Source organism: Paralichthys olivaceus, chromosome 11 (assembly GCF_024713975.1).
Source record: "Paralichthys olivaceus isolate ysfri-2021 chromosome 11, ASM2471397v2, whole genome shotgun sequence".
In the NCBI taxonomy this organism is placed as follows: Eukaryota; Metazoa; Chordata; class Actinopteri; order Pleuronectiformes; family Paralichthyidae; genus Paralichthys; species Paralichthys olivaceus.
In genome coordinates, this window is record NC_091103.1 from 18,982,722 (window position 1) to 19,000,705 (window position 17,984).

The 17,984-nt window shown below is 38.1% G+C and overlaps 1 protein-coding gene across 3 annotated transcripts in view; it reads right to left on the bottom strand.

The window, feature by feature from the left end:
• The window catches only part of lrfn1 (leucine rich repeat and fibronectin type III domain containing 1), a 97,859-nt gene that overhangs the window by 32,594 nt on the left and 47,281 nt on the right, over nt 1-17,984 (bottom strand). For 2 of the 3 annotated variants that reach the window (XM_020088601.2, XM_020088603.2), the window contains exon 2: nt 16,564-16,615. The exons of the other annotated variant lie outside the window; for it this stretch is intronic. The gene's annotated coding sequence lies outside the window, so the exon portion shown is untranslated. The remainder of the gene's footprint in view (nt 1-16,563; nt 16,616-17,984) is intronic. 3 annotated transcript variants of the gene reach the window in all.

The window sequence follows — 17,984 nt, forward strand, 5'->3', positions numbered from 1 at the left end:
AAAAAAGCTTTTATTAATTTTTTACTGTGCCTTCTCCTCCAATAAAGTGGGAGGGCAAAATAATTTTACAGAGCCCCGAGCACGAGCGTGATTTGCTAAATTAATGTGACAACTCTTCTGGAAACAGGAGCTGGGACTAACTATGAATCATTTTAGTCGCCAGATATTTTTCCTTATTTACCATCTCCACATAATGTCAGCGTTGGGCCCGAGCGCTGCCAGAGCTGTCACTTTGACAGGTTGTGGAGGTGGCGGTGCAGCAGTCATCAACAAAACAGGTTAAAAAACAAGAACTCTTCATTTCCATCCCCTCATGAAAACATCCCAATTCTCTCCAGGCTGGTAAATACTTGCGCTTTTGTAATTCGTGTTTCGTTCTTGAATTTATTGCCAACCGTGGCAGGATTTGTCTGTCAAGGCAAGTCAGGATGAAGAGACCAAACAGGAAGGGAGAGCGTTGATAATATCGTTTGCAATATGTCAAAGGAAGATTACAGGGAGCATATCTGATTTCCTCGGTTAGCTCTCGATGGTGCAGAGTCCTAAAAATTCATTTTGGTTTATTTTTCCTACTCGCTTTCTTGTCACACAAATTAAATTAACTAAGCAGCACTACAAGAACACAGTGAATCACATTAGCTACAGGAGTTGAGATGTACTTTTTTTGCCTCCATTTATTATTCAGTGATGTTTGTTCTCGTCATCGACACCTTAATGTGGCGATAGACAACTTCTTATTATCAAGAGGTAAATGTTGATTGCACAATGTAATTGCCATTGACAATTGACTCTACAAATGACACCTCTTGCATTTGGATTAGTTTGCTATAAACTTTGATGTCACCGGGTACGAATTCTCCCTGGGAAACAGAACCTCAATTTAGAGTACAAAACTAAAACAGGAAGAGAAGAGTTTTTGTTTCCCCAGGTAGTGGAAGTGGCAGTTGATGGAACAAACAGGCTTACTGTGGAGAGAGCCCTGTTGTTGGAGGAGGTTAAGAAGGTGAAGGAGAAATTCACTCGATGGAGAGAACTCTGGGATTTGAGAGGCTTCAAAACCAACATTCAGTTCAGCATGAGTTCGGCTCGATCAGAAAACAACAAAACCTGCCCTCTTACTAACACAACCCAGGTGTTTTACTTTATCATTTCACTGAAAAGGGAAAGAGATTCAGACTGTGCAACATTGGGACATCATTTTATTTCTATTAGTCAGGAGCTGAGATCTTCTCCGTGCTTTCAATTCTGACATGACATTAAAGGTCAAGTGTGAAAGATTTAGGTGAAAGCGATCCATTTGCAGAAATTGAATATAAAATAAATAATAATAATAATCCTTATGTTTTCACTAGTGTGTTTCATCTAAACTGTACAAATTCTTGTTTTTCTTACCCTAGAATGGGCCCTTTATATTTAAAAACTTCATATTTACATCAGGAGCAGACCGTCTCTACAGAGGCCACCATGTTTTATACAGTAGTCCCGACTGGACAAACTAAAAGCCTTTGAGTTTTTAAACAACTGAAGTCCACCACAGGTTCTCTCTCATGTTTGGATGGGGAGGGTGAGATGAGGGGAATTAACTGCAACATGCAACTTCACCACTAGATGCCACTAAATTCTACACACTGAACCTTTAATGAAACACAAAAGAAAGCTTGGCACAGGCTTCTCATAATATTAAAGAGAAGTATTTCAGGAGAAACTTAAATCATAGCTTATTGCGTCTTATTCAATTCAGTTTTTTTAAACAATGCTGTAGCATAACTTTAGAACTGACAATGTGGGTCTGTCAACACGAAACACCTGCCAAAGTTATCTCATTCCCATGAGCCTCAGATGTAGTTTGTATTGTTAAGTTAATTAACATACATTAACAAACTGTAACTCAACTACGACAGTGAGCATAATCTCCTTATCCATAGCGTGTTAGCATGCTTGGGTTAACCTTTAGCTCAAAGCGCCGCTATGCTTAGTCTCATAGAACCACTAGCATGGCTGCAAACTCATAAGTCTTGTGAAATAATACAGAGCAAAGTAATTTTGTAAATTAAGCTGAGACACTATCGGCGTGTTATCTTTTCTCTGGTTTAATTTGTTCTGATGTGCTCATTGTTTGATATAAACATTCCCCCTTTGTGTTTTTATCTTTCTTTATTCCCATAAATTACATTTACTTAGTTTATGAACAACACTTCCTCCCATAGTACACCCCACCATCCACCCTGACTACAAAAAGTTTCATAGTATTAAGAGACAGGGTTTTGTTTTTTAGTCAGTGTTTGCCTGAACCTCAATTTTTCAGTTCATAGGAGGACAGAAAGAGCTTCATTACTTTCACCTGCTGACTTTTAAATGTGTTCATATTGAATTTAGGTAAATAAACTCCTGCCTGACTTGCTTGGTTGCCCATGAATGCCTGAGCTCAAACTTTGAGTTTTTCGATGAATGACAAAAGACCTTAAGATGAAAAAAGAGAGTTTTCTACAAAGTCTCACTGAATATCTTGGAAGTGTAGAAATCCTCCCCAGCTTCTTCAAACAAATACTGAGAACCACCAGACTGAAAACATAAACTATTAATCCCATTTGAAGCTGTGTGCTTAAAAGTGAAATACCAGAAACACCTTACTGCCCTGCATGGTCTTGAACCACACAATCAAAGGCCGCTTTCGCTTAAAACAGGGTTTAAGTCGGGGACAACTTTGATGTACTCCAAGGTCATTTAAATTCTGTTTCACCTCATACAACACTATCTTACACTGAGAAAAATGCCATTTCAGGCCAAACTGTCTCTTCAGCACATATAGGGAATTAAGCATTTTTTCTTTCAATAACATGACAGCCTTCTCTTCTCTTCCCTCCATGCTCCCTTCGTTGTTCGTCCATTTAATCTGAAAAGTGGATTCTCATAAATTGCACATTTTCTCATTTATAAACTAATTGCAATAAATAACAACAGTGTGTATAATGATTTGCAAAAAGTGTGGATTTTGATAAGAAATTAATTAATTATTTTCCACCAACCTCTGAAACAAACTGTATAATATTCCTGATGGTCCTGTTTTTGACTCTATACATGCATCTCTTTATGTGTTACTGATATATTCATGAGAATAATGTTACAATGTTACAACAAGGCATTAGGGATCCATCCAATACAGATGGGTATTTTTTAAGGCCTCTCAGTGACATGTTGCATTTCACAGCTGTAAACATATGTATACTGCTGGCACGGCTGAGCCGCCCATCTATAATGGATATGGAGTCGTGTGGGGTGGAACAAGTCACCTCAAGTGAGATTCCGGGACTTTATGAAATGTTAAAAAGGACATCTCCAAACATACTCTGCATTCCCATGAATAATATCCAGGGCTTAAAGTAAGAACATGCCGATCGTTCTCTGCCAGGACTTCAGAGATTTCAGTCTTAAATGCAAGTCAATATGAAGATCTTCCCCTTTGAGTACGGTAGCCAATCAGTATTTAATAACCCAGAGTAAATCTTCTTCTCAATCTCAAGATGCGCAGTTTGTTATTGATAACAATACAGCAATTTTCTTTTTACATATTTCAAATGTTTATTTTGCCAATGTTCGGCAAAATGTTGTTTCTCCAAATTGCTGCTTTCTATGAATAATAATGTGTCGAGAAGGTTAAATTAGGTTTTGAGAGATTCCAAGGACGAAAGTTGTTTTTTTCCCTTGTGTTCCCGTCGTCGCTGCTTGTGCTTGTGATTGCTCTGTTTCTTTTTGATCTCAGTGAGGCAGATGACACCACAGACCAGGCCATCGTGCTTGAGCTCCTCGAAAAAGGGTTTATGTCACAGTTATTGCGCTTCAGATGGCTCAGACCATAGCTTACTGATAGATCATTTCGTGCTGTTAGAGGCGATGCATCCTCTCCACTGTATTTGAATGGATTTAGTTTTCCGTGAATAGATTTTAGCTTCTTTCTTGATTAAATTCGCATTACAAAGAGCCTTTAATCAATGTGAGAAACACGTCTGAAATAAAGGTGTTGCTGTAATTGAATTATTCAGAGGAAATGTTCTGTCGATACATAATGGAAGCCAATATAAAGTGCTCGATAACATTGGAAACAAACAGATCAAACCATTCAGCTACAAGTGAGTTGCCGATCTACACTCTCAGGTAAACTTTCCTCTGCATGCATGACAAATTATTTGCAAAACAAGCTATCTATTCCCCCAGTGAGCACCCATGAGTCGAAACCTTTACATTACACTGATAGAACGTTAAAAAAGGCATTCTCGGTGAAAAAAAAAAAAAGGTTCATATCTCATCTGTAATGAAATGATTAGACGTGAATCCTCTGTTAAATTACAGCAGGAGGTTCACCTCGATGATTTGATTCCAGAAATAGAGTGATATCTCCAGACTAAGATATATCACTAAGCTGCGAGTTAATGATAATGAATCTATGATCGCTGACTTCCATCTACTCAGCTCTATTAATCTGACTACAAAAAGAACCCAAACATCTCCAGCCTTTCTGGATATTCCTGTTATGTCTGTGCAAAAGCATCTCATGATGTAACAGCTGTTCCATCTGCTGGAAAAAAAAGTTATTCGTGCTTTTATTACATCTCATTTTCATCACCACATCTCATAACACCAGAAAAACATCTGCAGTCGAGCACACTGAGAACCAGGATCACAGTTGCCCCAATTAAATGATGTTACAGTGGAGCTTCCTTAGTTTTTCCACTGATGATACATATTTTTAACTTTTCCCCCCAAGACTGTGAGGAGCTATGGTGGGTAAAATTATCAGCTCCTCAAAAAAAAACCAACACATTTTCAGGCAGTCACAGTGATCATAATCTGCTTCTACTTTATCCTGACCGTCTAATCGACATTATATCAAATAATTCCTGCCTATTTACTGTTTGCCAAATTACTTTTATTGACTTTGTCTGGGAACTTTATTGACTTGCACTGATCATGATTTTTTTTCTATATCTTTTAATTATGCCCCATTAGAATAACGATTTAGCTTCTGTTCCAAGAAACCTGCCACACAAGCTTGTTATAACATTACTTGTCACTGTGTTCAATATAAGGCTGCAAATAGTGATCATTTTCATTATCAAGCAAGCAGTCTGCACTAATTGTGAATTGTTTCAGTATATCTTTCTGAAAATATCACATCACAATCTCAAATAAACCATGATGGCATCTTCCAATGTCTTGTTTTATTTCTGTGAACATCACTCAAACAGCATTAAAACAATAATAGAGAAAATCACCTTATTCTAAATAAATTAAGATGATATTTGGCATCCTTTCTTACATTTCAAAAATTATTTATTGACTAACCAAATTGCTGCAGAATCATTTTCTGTCTGTTCGCTGCCATACGACACCTTTTAGCTATATATTTAGATATATGGGATTCTATGGGTATCCCCTTATTGCAGATTACAGTAGATGGAGAACATTTGGAGAAACATTTATATATTTGCTTTTGTCATACAATGATTCAATACGCTAATGAAGCCTCAATCAGATTGAGGATATTTAGGATATTTCTATGAATTAAACAGAGGTTTTAGCCTGAATCGTTTGTCAGATCTTGCAACAGATCTTATGTTGTACAGTTGAGGGCTGGTTCCTCCTCTACTCTTTGAGGTTAGTAGAAAAAAAAAAATATTCAGGACTAAGAACATCGTCTGAGCTGTGTGATCCAGGTGAAGTGGAAAATTCCTATTTTCTTTAGTACTGTTCAAATTATTATCAGTTCATGGGGTTCAGGGAGTTATGTTTCCATGAAATGCTCGACCAAATCCTGAAATGCAGTGGTGCACAGACGATCAAAAGTTGAAGTACATTTGTTTCAAAACCTTCAAAAGAAGAAAAAGGTTCTTCATTTTGGGACTTTTTTGTTGAACAGTTTGAAAATATATATGCAGCATTATGATTCAGGCTTTTTCTTTTGCATTTGTGAAGTCTTGTTAATCATTATTGGCCAACCATACTGTTCTTGTATGCATGACACAAAACCAAAAACCCTAACTAACCCTGCTGAAGATAACACATGATGGCAGAGTAGCAGAGAGGTCCACACGTAGACATTAGTGTTGCAGAGCGTGACAGTGAGGCAGGGGCCAGTGATCAGCCCCGTCCGCTCATAAACCGTCTGAAAGTAATGCCTCGGAGTGATGATGAGTAAAAATTTGTAGACGGTGCAGTGAACCGTCACGTACACGTAACCTGCTGTAATGGCATTCACTTGATTAATTGAAGTTAACATGTCTGGTTCTCAAAGCTTAAACACTCAAGTTTGCTGTGCATATCTGATTAAAGGTCAGCTCACTCCAATTTATTTGGCAAAAAGGAGAGGACACAGGGGAACAAGCGCAGGCTGGGAATTTAATCACAGTGCCACCCTGATGCTGAAAACTGGTTCTGCTCTGTAAGAAGCAGCAGCTCGCTTCACGATGACATGCACGTCCTAAAACGGGAAATGGTCTGTGACTAATGATCAATGACTGAGACAAACTCCAATCATAACGTACTGACAAGTTTTGTTGACAAATACTTAGTCAGGAAAGACAATGTTGATTAATAACAAAGAGATAAGGTCATTTCAATTTCAGCGTCATTTCAATTTCAGCATTTCGCTGTTAACTTGGAGATTGTATGTTCCAATTGTCCTGCTTAAATCTTTTCATACAAAGGTTCGTGTGAAAAAATATATATAAGCGTCAATTTCTTATTTGGGATTCAAGAGAGAGATTTTATGTGAGAAAGTGATTAAAGGAGTTATTGATAAATATATTTGGGCAGCGTCTTGGTTCAAACTGAGCAGACTTGACCTCAATTGATGTCAATTTAAGTCCCTCGATGATCGCATCCTCAGAGAATGATTAAATCAACAATCGACGTTAAAAACTATTCTCTCGTCTGCCTTTGAATGGTATACACATTTATAGGCTGTATCTGTCAAGTGCAGAAAATGTGAACGACTAAATGACTTATACTGCCGCACATTATGTTTATAGTAGGAGGGGGATCTCATTTTTGTTTCATTAGAGATCATATTCCCGAGTCTGTGTCTCACTGTGATATTGCGATGCTGATAAAAAATGGGCAAATTTAAATGAGGAAAGTTTTGTGTTTAAAAAGAGTTTTTTGTCACAGAGGACGAACAGCATCTTAAAGAGATTGATGGCATTTCAATGTGCAATATTTTTAAGATTTGTGAGCTGAAGAAGTTCAGTTTTATCTAAAGTTGCCGCTGAACAAACTCGCTCCACGTTAATGAAGAAGTCAGGCAATAATCACACGTTCTCCATCAAGAGAAACCTGATCTAATGTCTTGCTGCAGATGTCGTGGGTAGTTTTTTCTCCAGACAACAGCGGATCACAGCGGGGTTTGATATCTTCTTGTTCCATGACTCTAAAATATCTAAGAAATGATCTGCTGTCAATAATTATGAAAATGACTGTTCTTATCTGGATGCATTTTGTTTTATGGAGAATCTTAGAGCTAATGTGTGACAAATACACACAGTTTCCTTTGGCTTTGTCACAACAAAATCCATGCTGTGCAGCAGCAGTAAGATATTCTGTTTGAATCAGCAGTAACTTAAGCTCTAACACAGTGCAACCAGAAATCACTTATCGCTGATGTTAAGCTGGAGAACACGCTGCACCATCTCCTGTGAATCTCTAGTGCGTCCTAAGGCAATTTGCAACAAGTCGTCCAAATTAAATGACAACGTATGTCACTTGTCCGTGCCCTCGAGAGACAAACATAAAGAAATGTTTTTCTGATCTGACGCAGGACGACAACATTAATCTTCCTAAACTGTCACAAATCTCTGTCGAAAAATAAATCAGTTTTATGATGTGACACCACTGGCTGTGGTTTAAAGGTCCAGTGTGTAAGATTTAGGTGAAAGGAATTTTTGGCAGAAATTGAATATAAAATAATCCTAGTGATGTTTTCATTAGTGTGTAATCATCTAAATTGTATGAATTGTTGTTTTCTTTATCCTAGAATGGGCCCTTTATATGTAAAAACTTTATATTTACATGGAGGGAGGTCCTCTCTGTGGCCGCCATGTTTTTTACTGTCGTCCAAACTGGACAAACTAAAACCTTTTGAGTTTTCATGACAACAGAAATTCACCACAGGTTCTGTTTCATGTTTGGGGGAGGTTAAATGAGGAATATTCAGCTGCAACATGAAACTTCACCTCTAGATATCACTAAATTCTACACACTGAACCTTTAAGTTTGGTTAAAGCACAAAAACAGTTTGGTTGAGTTAAGGGTAAAAAATTAAGGGTTTGGGTTGTAATTAGTATTACATTAAGGTGAGGGGGGGGGCATTTGTCATAAATAACTATGTCATAACCTGATTAAGTTTTCATCTATGTTTGTTGTATGCAAATGTCTCTGGAGGTATTACCACAACCTGGGATGAAGGATGTGGTGTGGTTTCAAGAAAGAACCAATTTTGGTGCAGATCTGGATCAGGGGGCGGGATTCAGGATTTTCCCCCTTTGTTTTAACATTGAGAGATTAATCTTTTTTTCACATTTTCATTGTTTTCTCAGAGAATAATTAGTGGATCTTGGAAAAAAAGAAAAAAAGAAAAACTATTCGTGTGGATTTAAATATGGTTTCATACGTGGACAGTGGGGCCTTGAAGGAGCTATTCTACTTTAAGTTATGGAGCGATCATGTTTGTGCTTTTTTAGAAACAAAACTGACTGCCTGATGAAAACTGAAAACAAACAGCATGATCTCCAGTGACAGACTGACACCCTGTAAGAATTTACTGTTGTGCGCCACCCTTCAATGTCATGAACATATATTTGCAAAAACTTGACTGAGCCCTTGAACAGTATCGACAGCTTGATGTGGAGATATAAGCAGAGACGCTCCACAGAGCGTTCATTCAACCATCTCCCCTCTCCGCCACATGCTGCAGCAAACCCCACATCAGCATGAGTGAAGGAACAGCAGCAAGGAAAAAATTACATGTCGGGGAGTCGGGAGAGAGAAATGTCCTTCATGGGCTACAATACAGCAAATGGTATTATTATCTGACTACTGCATTCGCTCAGTCCTCCCTCACCCATTTCCTTGATGCTCTTGCACTGTGATGAGGAACAAGCCACATTTCACCTTGTTATTTACATATAGGCGTAATAATCCTCTGTGTTTCCTCCCCTTCACATTCATTTTGATATTCTACAGTATTTACGACTGGGGGGCTTTGCAGCACGTACCCAATACAGGCGGCTGGTAATGAATAAATTAAGCATCAGAGTGAAGGCAGAGTCCTACTCGGAGGTCACATGCATTTTGCTGCCATTTTAAAACGGGCAGATCACTGAGGAATATGGCAGGAGAATACGTCCAGTCAGATGCTGTAAATGTGCAGCCATTGGGGAGCACCTGAATAATTTATAGCCCCTCTTGTTGTGCTGCACAATCGGGGGAGATTTATTTCAAACAAAGGGAACATGATGTCAGTTGTGAATTTCTGTTATGCTTTGTTTCACGTTGTCATTTCTGTGCTTTCCGTATTTTCATCTGTATTAGATTTATTTTATCTGATGTATCAAACTGCTGACATGTAGCTCCGATTGATGTAGCTGTCTGCCTCCTGAGCTGCTTCTTTAAAAAAAATATAATGAATAAAAAAACAGCAGTTGTGGGTGTTGGAATCAGACAGCAGGAAAAGCTGCATTTTAGTGTGCTCTTAATCTGATGACTCTCATCTTCCTGCAGCCTGGGACGTCCCACTACGTCTGTCTCCAGAGATGCCAGGTCTCACTGACACAATTCTCCAGAGACACTCACAGCGTGAACCGTTAAACATGGCACTCGTGTAAGACTTCATACTGAGAGGCTGTTCGCCTTTTCTTACTGAAACTCCACAAGCACGGCTGAACACATTTATTATCTCTTCTGCAAAAAAAAAAAAAATACAGTATACAAAATAGCCTGTATAAGTAAAGGAAAGCAAAATGTAAAGGCCTCATACAGTGTTTTTTCCCCTGCTGCTGCCACACCTTCCTCTGTGTATGACGACATACTGCATTTCTGTATGAGTCAATGGCTGCAGGCTCAAATGACTATTTAAGTTGGCCTTGTTGGACAAACTGAAAGCAACAGAGACAGAGTAGCTATTAACAGCACTGATACAAACAACACAGGGAACCTTAAAGTGCCTTTTTCTGCCATTATTGTGTCACGTCATTCACAAAATACTACAGTCCAGTGTGGTGAGTAATCTTGTTGGTTGTTGTGACAGTCTGATTGGTGCATGTGCTCGTGTGGGTCTGTAATGGATTTAACAGGCTCTATCTGTATCCTTGCTGATTTTTTGTTGTTTTTTTTGTGCAACAACCACGTGATCAGCGACTATAGAGAGGACAATTAGCCTTTTCACTGAACCTGACATATTTACATCAAACTCAAGTTAATTAAAGCAAGTTCTTTGTCAGGCAAAGAAAGAAAAACAAGCATGCTAAGTGCAGGTTACTGTGAAAAGGCACCTTTACTGCCTTCTCCTTTCTTCAACAACTAACCCCTTCCTGTGCCGCCCAGCTCCAGTTGAGTTTCCTGCTCCAGATGAATTAACGTGGCTTTAATTCTGTATTTTGTATGTATTTTACCTACTTATTAGTATGTGCCAGATGTAAACACAATAATTTACCACAGAAGCTGAAAAATCAATATAGATGTGCAGGTGTGAGTGGTTAGTTTAGTAAAATTCCTGTTTCTCAGCCACTGTTCCACTCAGCAATGAGACAAGGAATTTATACAACGCTGAAATTTCTCTTTTTGCATGTAATTTCTATGTAATTACTTAGTTAATTACTATGTTTACGGGATCAGTCATGTAATTATATATTGTTAGACGTATATGAGGCTGGTGAGACGATGGGTGTAACTGAAAAAAACAAGGATATAAACAGTATGTCCTTGTTTTTACACTTTGTTTAACTGTCAACCTGTAAATCGTCTTATAAAGATAAGCAACTAAACTTGAACACAGATATCATTCTCACACTGAGGTTATCATCAGCATAGCTCAGCAGGAAGTCCGTCCAGGATAAAAGTCCATTCCAACGTTTCATAGTCATGAAATTTAAACATTCTGTAAATAATGAATCCATATCTAACAAATAATCAAAAGTAATCCCAGTAATTTCTAAACTCAAACGTATGGAATATTAATAGCTGAAAACAATTAAGCTGCAGGTCGCCTTGGGAAATTTCAAACAGCTTCTTACTGACCTACTTACATATACATAAAAGAGTTATATGAAATAAACACACATATATAGATGCTTTGCATTACTGCTTAATCAGAAACACTGTGTCTATCTCCACTGTTTCAACTATAGGGCTATAACTAATAATTATTTTGTGGAGTTGCAGCAATAGACAGTATGAAGAAGTTGATGAGTTTTCTGAACATTAGAGGATGTAAACTTTTTCAATTAATAGCTAGGAACCCAAATAAGAGTATAACAGGATGAGATAACCTTGGCATAGCTATGCACTCTCAGAGAACCCTTCTGGTTTTTCAATCAGTTCAGTTATATTACAATTAAACCATCATTTGTGATCTACTGTGTGTTACTGCACTCGTAACATTTCTAACTAACACCCCCCTCATAGGTGACCAAAAAAACCCCAACAACCTGTGAAACATACTGGGCTGAAGCAGAACCATCCAGGGTGAGCTCTTGAGTCACAGAACACAGTAGAAATTCTTATGTCAGACTTTCACATGTCATATTACTACAATGGCAGTCAAGCTGAAAGAGGCTGCTGATACTCTGATAATTCAGACACAGGTCTGTGAAAGAAAGCCTCTCTTTGGGGTGTAAGTGCACGTGAATAGCCTCTAAAGTACATATAATGATACTATAAATAATGAATATATGTAAATGTAATTAGCTGATTAATCTTCACTTTATTCTTTGATTATTTCTGGAAACAGGTCTTAGGCTGTATTCTAAATGGATGCTTGATTCACATTTCACTGTAGTTTTTAACAAAGATCCATGAGGATTATGTCCCATTTGCAGCTTGTCTTTGGGATCAGGCAGCAATTTGCTGCTGTGTGAGACGGTAAGTCTTACTGCTCTGCACATGTGGGCAGCGAATGAGGAGGAATGTTTGCTCACCTCTCCATCATAATCTCTTGTTCATCAAATAGATCTATTTTCTGCCCCCTTTGTACCTTTTCACTGGACTGCAAACTCTGACAAAGAGCCTGAGTCTGTAATGATGATATATGAGAGTCATCCCGAGGATGTTGTCAGATTACAGGGATGTGCTGTGGGTGTAAACCTGGGCGGTGACACGTAGAGAGTAAATAAAAAATATGTCAGTTTTTTCCATAATTCAAAATGATTACTTATCTTGTGATGGAGTGCAGCTCCTAAAATGTTGGATAACAATTGAATTAAGTTCAAGGTGCTTTGATTCTGTTAAATGTTTCACAACATTGACTATTAACTCCTAGTTTGTAATGCGTTTATCTTGTTGGTGTCAGGGATTAAGTTGTTACTGTGAGAAGGGATTTCAATAGGTTTTTCAGCTGTAATGTGCCTTCATAAGTTTTGATTTTCAGGTTTGATACTTCTTTGATGAATGGATATGGCAGTGCGATGCTGTTAAGTAAATTTCCCACCTTTCTTTGGTGCATTTTCAGACGTCTATGCCACTGCCATAATGACAATTAATTCAAGTATCCTCGCATAAACAATCTCCCAAAAATGGGATTCCACTGGATTAAATCTAGCTGTTGTTCAGCTCGCTTTGCTTTGACACAGTGCGTCGCGCGTCAGCCATTCCTCAAACTGACAAACTATAAAGAAGGGTTGCAGACTCCTCCTGTTTAATTATAGTGCCCTGGGAAAAGCAACAGATGCCAACAAAAGACATCAAAACAGCTATTTGAATATAGTGTATTAAAAAAATTATATTTTGGTCTGCTGACATTGTTCTGTATGCTAAACATGCTTGCTCTCATGGAGGATAATTGGTTAATCTGTGAGCATTTCCAATTTTGTGGGATATGACACTCAAGTCAATTGATTTGACCATTTCGTGCAATAAGATAACATGAAGAAAATATTTACTTCAGGACATGAAAGTAAAATGAAAAACACTGCAGGACTGAAATCTTAGAGTTGAATAAAAAGCAATAAATGTTGGAGTGAAATACTTTTTTTCCCACACATGCTTACATAAATATATCCTCTGCATTGCTCATTATGATTAATCATTTATTAAATACCTTCCTTAGGGCTTGTTAACTTGTATTAGGCATTATGGTAATGATTCTATTCTATATAGAAAACACTGAGTATTTTCACAACCTGAGGTAATGCAAATGAAGCCTTTGTCAAACTTCAGGGAAGAACTGTTAAATAAGCATTTCAGCAGCATCACAAAGTAGCAGCGCTAATTAAATTACATAACTATTTGTTTACCTGCTGCAATCTTACACGACCACCGAGTACATTTGAGCTTTTTTTGTTTACCGTGTTCATTCGGAGGCTATCGCAAAAAGTGATGTGATGAAGGGTCAGACAGATAGACGTGTTGTTTTGACTGCACTTCATTGACATCTTTGATTCTGTACTAAAGACATAACAAATATGCTAATTTTACATCTGTTTGGTTTGAGCAGGAGGACATCTAATGAAAATACTTGTCAACATGTCATTTCATCTTAATGTGCAAATCACTTCCTTTCTTCCCTTTCACTTTTCTCTCCGAGACGTTAAATTGAAATCTTCTGAATCCCCTGTTCTCACATGCTTACTGTCTATAGTAGTTTTCTTGTTGCTCAGTTCCTATCGAGCTTTCTACACAGGTTTTACAGACCTAAACCTGCTCCATATAAATTCAACACTTAGACGAACATATAATGAAAACAGCAAACGCTTTTACCAGACCACCCTGCCTTCTGTGCAGTCTCTCTAAGTGAAGCTGCTTTTCCAGGGCCAACTCATGAAAGAATATTGTCACCTGGACCTGGTACTAAAATGTCAAAGCCGTCAAACTTATTACCTGCACTCAATTTCCCACTAAAAAAAGACCAGAATCCCCTTCTTCAATATAATGAATAAGATTACTAATCTCATGTTCACACCATCTGCTTGTGTTTAATTTAACATCACACACTAAAAATATTCTCTGTGCCTGATGTTCTGAAGGTTTAATCGACACACCAAATTAATCTGCTTCAAAGAATCTTAACAACCAGCTATTCAACACAGCGTCATCCGCACTAATAATATCCTGCTCACTACTTTAAAACATAAGAAGCTTCGTGTCCCTTTTCGTGTATCTCTCAGTGGGAAAAGACACTGACTAATGCACAGACACAATCTTTAGATGTGTTGTTGCTCATACTATGGATTATTAACTTTCTATTTCTACCCAATTGATACATTATCTCATACGGCTGATTGCTGCTTCCTCTTGCAATACTGCAGCCAGACATATCGCCTTGTGCACAGAAGCATCTTGCAGGACTAATAGTTCAAAGCAGAAAAAATCAATGTCTTCTCACGCTGCCACATTGTGTAAACTCCAGCCACCTGAAGACCATCCGTTTCAATATCTGCACTGTTTGGCTGCAACATCTGCCGATTCTCTCTGTCTGTCATATACACTTTTAAATGATGTCTGTGCATGTCTATACACAAGCACACATGACGTTCCACTACAACAGTATATGTGCCTGCATGGAATGTTCCAAAGAATACTTTTCAAATTTTATAATGGACGGATTAGTTATTTTCAGGAAAAGTAAACCAGTGGACAGTATTTGATATTTAATTTATGACTATTACTTAATCATTGTCTCACAGTAGCATAAGTACATAATAAAACAATACAAGTGAAATTGGAAAATTGGCCATTGTACATATAGTACAGTGCACATATTTTCATAGCTTTACTTAAGTGCAATTGTGAATGCAAGCATTTTACTTGTACTTACTATTGCAGTATCCCTATGCTTACATAAGTAAAGCATCTTCCTTTGCCACTGCTTAAACACTTACAAGAGAAAATCTTGAAATATTCATGGTCGTAATAAGTTATTCTCGATGTGTTACACCACAGATAAGATAACACTACAGCCAGTTTGTACAGCTCTACAAGGTGATTAGTGTAAAGCACAAGAAAACTAATTTAGCTAGGGTATATTGTGTTACGTAACTTCTTTGTGTTCACATAATAACTCTTGTTTTAGGGCCTGGGAAAGCTGACACACAATTACCACTGTAGTGGCTTTTGGTGACATTGATGAAGCTGTTAGTAAGAGGCTGGAAAAGCCACAACAAGTCAAATCATTCAGTTCCATTACAGATTTTTGACTTCTTACCAAATGAAGCAAAGAAGACATTTTAGTGTTGTCAAAAATAAAGCAAATGGCAGAGCAATCGAAAAAAAAACAACTAAGTAACATACAAAGCTTACATCCTTTTTATATCCAGCTGCTTCTCTGTGAGGTAATGATGCTTTTTTGTAAAACTTTCAACAAAAGTGGCAGACGTGTGGCAATGATTCATGGTGAGTTTTTCATGTGACGGTACAGCAGTCTAAGTGATGCCTTTATTTATCTGCAAACGGCAACATAAAGACAAGAATAACAGAGGCAGCACATTACACACATACGTTGGTCCATTTTAATGTTCAACATGTGCTTATGGAACAAATAATTGTATGATTACTGTATAATGTTGGGACCTTAATTTTCCTGAATCATTATTTACAGCACAAAACGAATCCCCTTGAATGTCTACGACCAGCCACAAATTCCTATGAGGTATGAAAGTGCTGTGCACGTTCATGGGTTTATCAGGCCATCTATTGTATGTATTCTCAATCCGTGTTCACAGCAGCCCAGGGTGTTTTCTGCTGTTCATCAGAGGGGCTGTTTTCCCTATTGAGATAAGAAATTAAATCTGCAGGAGCAGAGGATGCTGGGTTTGCTGCAGGGTGGCGAAGCAGCAGCTCTGATAATGGAGCCGACTCCCATTGCGCAAGCTATGAGGCAAACTGCCGTGGCACCAGCCCAACCCTGCCTCTGCGAGAGGACAGCTAGCGGTGTCACTCTGAAGATTCTTCGCTCTCTCTCTCTCTCTCTCTCTGTATGTGAACATGTGGTTAAATCTGCATGTGACACTGAGAGGAGGAAAAAAACAAAGCGAAGAAGAGGAGGATACTTTTCTATATTCCTGTGCCTGCTTTTAAGTTAATGTATGCAAGAGAAAGGGGAAATAATGTGGGTTTGCCTTTGTGTTTAATGTGGTGAGGATATGTAGGCATGGAGAGTCGGACATACTGACCCTGTGGAGTTAAAACTGAGTGATTGATTGAGTCATAGGATGGACGCATCTTTTTTTCTAGTATATTGTTAACAAAGCCTCCCCCTCTATCCTCAACACGTTCTGCTCATGCTCACAGTAGGGGTGGGTAATGTGTGGCAGTGTATTATGTAAATATGAAGAGGGTTTTAATTTCAGCTAGGGAACTCACCAGAATACTGTGTTGTTTTGGATGCTCCACACAAGGTTCACTTCAGAGAAGTCTGCAGAGAGAAACAAACGATCACACCTTAATGTTCAAGCACAAATAACATTGGGGGCCACACAGCACCAGTTGTAATAGTGTCAGAATCATAAAAAGGTTCAATTTATATCAATCTTTGACTCCATCTCAGACTCAATACAAATGATTTGATATGTCTATGGTGAGGGAACGGTTATGTTCTGCCCAGAGCCTCTCTGCCAGATGAAACTTTAAAAAAATATATCACCTGTTCTTCCTGTGTAGATTATTTCTGACTTATATGCATAACAATTAACACTGTCAGACACTGTTATAATTAACCTTGCATCGGACACTTAAACACTTGGATAATGTTTTTTACAGCCTCTCTGCCAGATGAGACTTGAAAGAGGAGAAATTCAGGCAGGAGTATCACTTAACCTGCTTCCATCTTTGTTGAAGACTTAATAATATAATAATATTTGTCTTTAGCCTTTGTTACAATTGACATATTTTGCATATTTCAAGATATGCCCACAGTCATTTCTTCCATCTCAGCTAGTAAATGCATTTAACTGATTCAGTGAATACTTACAGGAGAATAAATAATATGAACATGTTCTTATATACTGAATTATTACACCCCAAAAAAAGCTATGCATTCAGCATACTGGATGGATTTGGTGGATGGTTGGATGGGTAGATAGATGGATAGATAGATTCACTGAGCAGTGAGCAGCTGAAACAGTGAAGCACAAACACACTGGAACGCATGATAAGAAATTTATAAGCAGCCTGTCTATTGTGTTGACCTAACATAAGCAGTCGTGTTTTCTTCCCGAAAACAAATCTCATAGAGGATTACCAGAAAATAACAACAGCAACAAATAAAAACAGCAAGAATGGTTACTGGGAGAAGGGAAAACTGCACGATACTATCTAGCCACAAGTTCCACAGTGAAGTGTCTCAATATAAACACTATCATGCACAGCTTTATGGGAACTTCAATTTACCTTAGACATATACCACGTATGGTGATATATTGGGATCCCATGAATCCCTGCACAAAGTTTCACTGTCTCTGAGCCATCTGTGAGGCCAGGCCATAGATGGATATTGATGCTTATCAAATCTTACTGTATAAAACAATGTTAATGGTAATAGGCAGTGTAGTACAGTTCAGGAGAGGTGACCTTGCTCCAGTGGCTCTTAGAAACCATCATGTTGGCCTCGACTAGGATCCTTGTGGCAGACAGGACTGTGAAACTTTGATTTCGTGCTTTGGAAGGCAATGCAGGACTGTAAACTTCCATAAATCCAATACAGAGGACAGAGCTAAAGTTAGCATTAAATCTGAAAGCATGAAGGACCAGATTCTCTGCTATGGAGAAATTCAGCACAGTAGATA